Here is a 7,097-nt window from a genome sequence, read left to right on the forward strand (position 1 = left end):
TCGGAGCATTATCATCTGAGACTAGCAGAGCTAACCACTTTTTCATTGCATCCCACTTCTGTGTCCTGATCAAATGTTGGCAGTGGTCATTAATCTTATCGGACATACCCAAAGTTGTGTTGATAGACTCACTATCACAGGCTACCTTCCTTCCTCTGACAACCACGTAGTCAACTGGTTTAAAATATGAGAATAGCCTTTTCCGTTGAGGTACCAATGCACTGTATGTGTTATAGAACTCTCTAACCTAGCTTGGTATGTAAGAGCCGCAATGCCTTGTGAAGATTTGGAACTTGTGGTGTTTTAGGTACTCCATTACCTCTGGACACCTATCATTAATCCCATCTATGGAAAGTCATTTCTCCTCAATGATCGTTCTCAGACCATCCGCATTTGATCTATTCGTTGATCCATGTTGGGGACCTTGTACTGGAGATGCCAACACTAATGCTTACTCTGAAGCTGAAGGAGTTGGAGTGGTGGATTGACTATCTCTGATCCGATATGGATCATGTATCATTTTGGAACGTAACTCAGCCCTCCTTGCCTCTGTCTGGTAGTCTTCGTCAGACTCCACACTCTCATTGTTATATGTGGGTGGCTCGGTGGTGTAAAAGCATGTGCTGTCGGAGCTTGCATCGGATAATTCGAAGGTTTTGCCCTTTCCCTTGATTTTTGAAGTTGTGGTGACCTTGCCCCTAGATGGAGGTGCCTTTTCACTAATCACGATGCCTTTTCCCTTTCTCTGGTCAATCGCTTGGCCATGTCTGCAAAACGTTAGAGAGAATAGTCAATAATTACATTGTAGCACAAAATTGCAGACAGAATCGCTGATCTAATCAGCGAATCACCGAACCTCTTTGGAGATCATGAATATGTCTGCCGAAAGTTACAGAGCCCACGGTGCTTAAGATATGAAATTAAGTGCTATTTAGGACTAGTAGGCGAACCGCTGAAAGATTCGGTGAGCTCAACTCAGCTTTCAAAATTAATCATACAAACCTCGAAAACAAAATTAGACTATGTATTCATGAAATTCAGCCCCAGACCCATAGCACCCGTTCATGGTCAACACCCATTATGCATAGTTCACAACATTTAGTTTCAAGGTAAACGGAGTGAAAAAAAATGAATTCAAACAGTAAAAGTAACTAAGCCCCAATTTACAAATCAGAAGCAGGCATTCAAAAAAATTCTACTCATATAAGAGAGATCTAACACGCATTAATGGACACCTAGATTGCAGATGAGGTTGAACTTTTCGAAAGCAAATGGGGGTTTTGCAGAAACTAACCTTTTTACTGAGTAAACGAAATTGTAATGCTAGGCGGCAACGAAAATCCGAGTTCCAAGCGCTAATCTGTGACTAAAGTACTACTTTAAGGTGAGAGAATGTAAATTACTACCTTGGTGTGAAGTTATGGAGTTTGAAAGTGAGAAAGAATGAAGAAGTGTGACGTTGGCAATATATGTTGTTCAATTTGTGTCCATTTAGCGACGTTAGTCGCACTTGCCAACCCACTCGGCGATTCACCGAGTGGTCATTTATCCCGCCGTTTCTTCAAAATTTTCAACTTTCAGGGGGTGAATTCGATGATCTACATCAAAATCGCCAAACTTGTTGGTGATGAACCGAGTTGCTTTTTTGAGTTTGCCGAGTTTTACAGGCTCTTTACAACTCTTGTATTGAGCCAAACAGCGGATCCAGTCAGGCTCGCAGACATGTTTGGTGGCTCACAGAATGGACTTTCTGCTCGCCAACCAGAAATTTTCCACACTTTTCTCATTTTAACCTGCATCACAACACACCATTATTCATAAAAGTAAGATCCTAAATGTTTAAGACCTTGGGTTGCCTCCCAAAAAACACCTTATTTACCGTCGTGGCACGACGCAAGTCATTGCTCAAGTTTCATTTTTGGGGTTGGCCAGGTCCTCATTAGGCCGCCCCCTGTTTCTCTGCAGGTGGAGTTGAGGCAACGCATGACTCATCAGGTCCTCAAGCAGTTGGACAGCTTCAGAATGAGACCAGATAATTCATTTCATTCCTTCGATGTATGCTTTCAATCCCTCCAGCTCTTTGTCTTGCTCAATCACCTTGCAGAGAATTGTTGAGAGCATTCCCTCGATGCGTTTGATTTCCTTCTTCTCATTATTTATTCTATTATGAGGGGGAATGTATTTATCCTTCCTTTTGCAATGAGCTTCGACCTTCACCATACTTCTTTTTAACTCATCCATTTGATTCATTAGTGTGGTCATCAAGAGATCCTTTTCAACCTCTTGGCTCATTTTATCCATATTGTCAAGCAGTTGGACTATTATTATATATGGCTGCTTTAATGTCCCGCCAGGAAGAACTTGATCAATCAACATCTTGTTTCTGGGGCCAAGACTTCATTAGAAGCAATCAAGGAGGATCATACTGGGAATTCCATGAGTGGGGCATTGAGTTAGCAGTTCATTGAATCTTGCCCATGTCTCATGGATCCACTCATCCTCCAATTGCTTGAGGGTTAGGATACGATCCCGATACATCATTACCTCTAATGGAGGAAACTCCACTGGCTCCCGAATATTTCTTGCTTTCCCTTGTTTAGATTACGACAAATCACAAAACAAAACTAAGAATTATGTTAGTGAACTCCAACTAAGAAGAACAAAATATTTACTATTCTAAAAATTCTCAAATAACACCACTCCCCAGCAGCGGCGCCATTTTGATGCTTATCGTGGCCAACGACACTAACCAACGATACGAGTGTCTACGATCGTCGATAATTCAGTAACCAAACTAAAGGTTGGGGTCGTGTCCCAAGGGAGTAGTTTTCAGAATTCATAGAAAAATAAAATTTAGTTCTAACTAGTCGTAGCTACAGATATTAATGATTAAAAACATAATAAATCAAAGGGGGGTGACACAAAAGTGTCAAATATTGATTTGGGGGTTTTGTCACAAGTAGTATAAACAGCAAAAATAGCAAGAAAATCAAGTATGGGGAAGAGTTCTGGGGGGTGACCGCAATACAAGTTGAGATAAATCGTTGGGTACATGCTTTCAATAGGAAATTTGCAAGATAATAGTGACTAGGCTAAGCTTTAGATGGAAATAAGTTCCCTCTCGGGCAACTTACCCCGTTTCAAATGCGTTTCTCTCGGACACCCATTAGCCGCATGAAGGCCAGCCTACGCCTTACCCCACTCACTCTATTGAGCTGAGTGTTAGGATATGAGACTACGGCTCACCCTCTCGGGCTGAACCTCAGGTCGACCCACTCCTTAGACCATTAGTCTAGCGGTCTTGGTTTCTCGACCTCCCTCTCGGGCAAGCCGAAAACAAATGGGTGATTTTCTATTTGCAACTACAAACCCATTAAATTAAAACATAACCACTAGGTGAAATCACCATTAAAATATATATAACCTATCAGCAAGCAAGACCCAACAACAATATCAACACATACTTGCTAAATCACACCCCAATAATGGGGTTTTTAGCCACACATCAAGAAATAACAAAATATACCTAAAATGATACTAAAATCAAATGGTATAAGAAATTAAACCTAGATTTAAGCAAAGGAAGAAGAATGGAGAAGACCCACTTTCAACTTGGAGAAGATGAAATCCTTCTTTCTTCAAGTCTTCCAAAACCCTCTCCAACCTTGAGAGAAAATATCCAAAAAGTACTATTCTATTCTGGAATGTAAAATTAATGTTAGACTCCTTAAAAATTAATAACAAGTTTAGTATTTATAGACTTCAAAAAATAGTGTTGGCGGTTCTTTCGGCGAGGTTAGTCTGAATCGCCGATTAATTCGGTGATTCGCCCTTTGGTGTAGTTCGTCGCCATCTTGCACTAGCCTTCAGCGTGGTCGTGCTCTGTGTCATTTGGTGGTATAGTACTACTTCGCGAAACTATTTGGCGAAGCAATGACTGCTCTTTTTATCGCCTTTTTTATCCTTCTCCTTTAGAGCTTCGCGTACTGGAACAAAGGGCGGAGTGCATCCCTTCGTCGAGTCACCAAGTGTGCTTGGCGATATGCAGGCTTCAGCTTCTTCATTCTTTACAGTCTTTTTGTTCCTTTTTGCGCCTAAGTGTCCATGCTTCCACCAAAACTTCAAATACCTGAAACTTAAGAGTTTTCATCAGATATTGAGACAAAATAAGCATTTTAGGATACTATTTCTATCAAAATAAATCCCTAAATGAGTCCAATTTGTGGACTCATCAAAGGAGAACATAACTATCAAAACTGAACTGAAAATAAACACTATAGAAAGGGATTTGAGCACTCAAGCAACATAAACTTCCAGCAAGCAGCAGTTGGAAAGCATAAACGAGCTTAGGAAAAGAGCCCAGAAAGGTAAGGTTCAATAAACTTCTAGTTCAAATGGTGAACTAAAAATAAAACATATAGCTCTTTCTCTCAACATATCTTCTGTTGTTTGTCATTCATGTATAGACACATCGATGTGAAGAAAAAAGAAAAAAATTAATAATGGTATGTGAACTTTCTCATTAGCATGAGGATTTAGCAGTAGCGGTGAACAAGCTTGCAGAATGCCAGAAAACAATTGCATTCTTTGGGAAACAACTACAATGTCTAGCTACTCTGATAGACACCTCAAATCTTCTTGGTGGAGGATCAGTTGTGTTCCAATCAAAATAAAAATAAAAAATTACAGGAGCTAGAACAAAAATAAAGGGGAAGCACCTGCAACTTATTCCTATCAAAATCAATACCAATAATAACAATGAAGCCCAAAAAAGAGAAATGTTTGCTAGATCGAGATAGAGCATTTTATCTAGATTTGTATAAAATAAACACGACAATAATATAAAATTAATAAATCGAGTTCACAAGAAATCTCCATTCCCTTTTGAGGAGATGTCACCAAAAGGGGCAAGAACCTTCAGAATTTTCAACCACTTAGCACATCATAAAAGCTTCATGTCATTTATCATAAGGGAATGAAGAAAATTAAGTCATCCAATGTTAACCATTCACCTAAATTATTTGAGAAGTAAGAAGAGATATAGGCATTACTGGGATGTGTATGGACGTGCAAATGTATCTCACTTGGTGTTGGATCTCGACCATTTTTAATAGCCTATACAAGGAAAAGAATTAAAGTACATGAAATATAAAAGCATGGTATAGTGTAATTCGAGACCATATGTGTGTGAGAGTGAAACACATGTAAAACTTGAAGACGTATTAGCAGAAACTGTTATGTGCTAAAAGATTTAAGTATTAAGGGTGTCCCTCAATTACAGTAAATTCTAATCATGCAGTAATTTATCTTTCGTTTAAAATTTATCCAAAATACAAGAAAATATTGTCATCCTTGTGTAGCTAGTTGCATATAAGGTTAGCTAGGATACACATCTACATGTATTTGTTAGTTCTTAATAGAGTAAGGTTAGCTAGGAGCGAGACACATCCACATCAGCACTACATCGAAATTAACAAATATTTTTTCCTGTTCACAAAACACTAGAACATCCTTAGTCACTGGACACAAGTAAATGAAGGGTGCATGAAAATATACTTACAAGTCCCTTACGACGCTCTCCAATGGTAATAGAGCCTCATGTGTGAGTTCCTTTGGCAACTGCATTCTCACCACCACAATGATTTCTTGAATTTATTTTTGACTTTTCAATAACTGCAGGATTTTTCCAAATACTCATCCAACTTTCCCATGTTTCATCTGGAATATATTTTGGCCGTTTTCCTTCTTTTTTTAAGCCAGAAATGAAATCGTTGTATCTTCACTTCACTATCAATGGAAGGATCCCAATAGAATTCCTTCTGAAATAATTTTATAAATAACAACATCAGTATCCAAACTATAAAACTGATGAAACTTCTTATTTAAAATGGTGAAATATTATACCTCGAATTCCCCTAGTTAAATGAAATGACCCAAAAGGTTCTTAAAAATGTGCTTCGGAAGTTACCGGAAACTTGTTTAGCTATATCAAAAAAAAATCTGTTTCGTTTTTCGAAAATCCAACTTCATATTCTTGTTTAGGGGGTCAAATTGAGTGGGGAAAGGGTCTAACCCAAATTTTAGAGCAACTGTATCAAAATCCGAAATTTCCAAGTGAAGCCTTTTTCGTGGGTCAACTTTGGAGGGTCATATCTCCTAGAACACAAATAACTGGGTGGTCCATAACATATCCATGGAAAGCCCTTTGAGTTATCTACCTAACGCACTTCATTTCACCTCATTCGGAGTTCGGACGAAGAAGTTATGCCCATTTTCATAAAATCTGTCCAGCAGGAAATGCAATTTCCAGTGAGCGTTTTTACTGTTCACCCGCCTCATTTTTTTTTCTAAGTGTTGGACCATTTTTCCAAAGGGCATATGTTATTTAATATATACCATTAGTTCAATTCCCATCTCTAAAACATTTCCCAAAACACCTCTCCCATACTTAGACACATTTTCTCTCAAGTTCTCTCAAGAACCCTAATCCAAAACCTTCCTCAAGATTGAAGAGACTCTTGCTCCAAGTTCCAAGCTTCCATTGAAGACACTCTCAAGACCTTCATAAGAACTCAAGGTATGTGGTGTTGAACTCATGGGTTCTTTCACCCATAGTGCCTAGACTCTATTCTACTCATTAATTCATGGTTTAAGTTAAGATTCATAAATTAGTCTTGTTCTTTGTAATAATTTCCTGCACATTGAATTTTAAACATGAAAAGTGATTGCTTTGAGCATGTTGTGACCCTAGAACTTGAATCTAAATTTGGAATGGATGTGGAGATTTTCATGTGGTATTGTGGGTGTTAAAAGGTGTTGTAGGTTGTTCACTGGTTTGGCTGCATAATTACTACCCTATTTTCCATGCTCTTTGATTTCATTACATGCCTTCAAGGTGTTTGACAAAATGTCCAACTATGGAGAATTGATGAATCGATGCTTTAAAGCTTTAGTTATGAGATGTATGGCAATCCAGAGATGTGTTGATGACAAACTAAGCTTGTGTATATGTTCATTCCATACGTGAGATTGCATTAGAGCCTAATGGGAATTTCCTATATAAAGTGTTGCATGACCATGCCCGGTCCGGGGGAAAA

The sequence above is a fragment of the Solanum stenotomum genome, chromosome 3, assembly GCF_019186545.1.
Source record: "Solanum stenotomum isolate F172 chromosome 3, ASM1918654v1, whole genome shotgun sequence".
NCBI classification, from domain to species: Eukaryota; Viridiplantae; Streptophyta; class Magnoliopsida; order Solanales; family Solanaceae; genus Solanum; species Solanum stenotomum.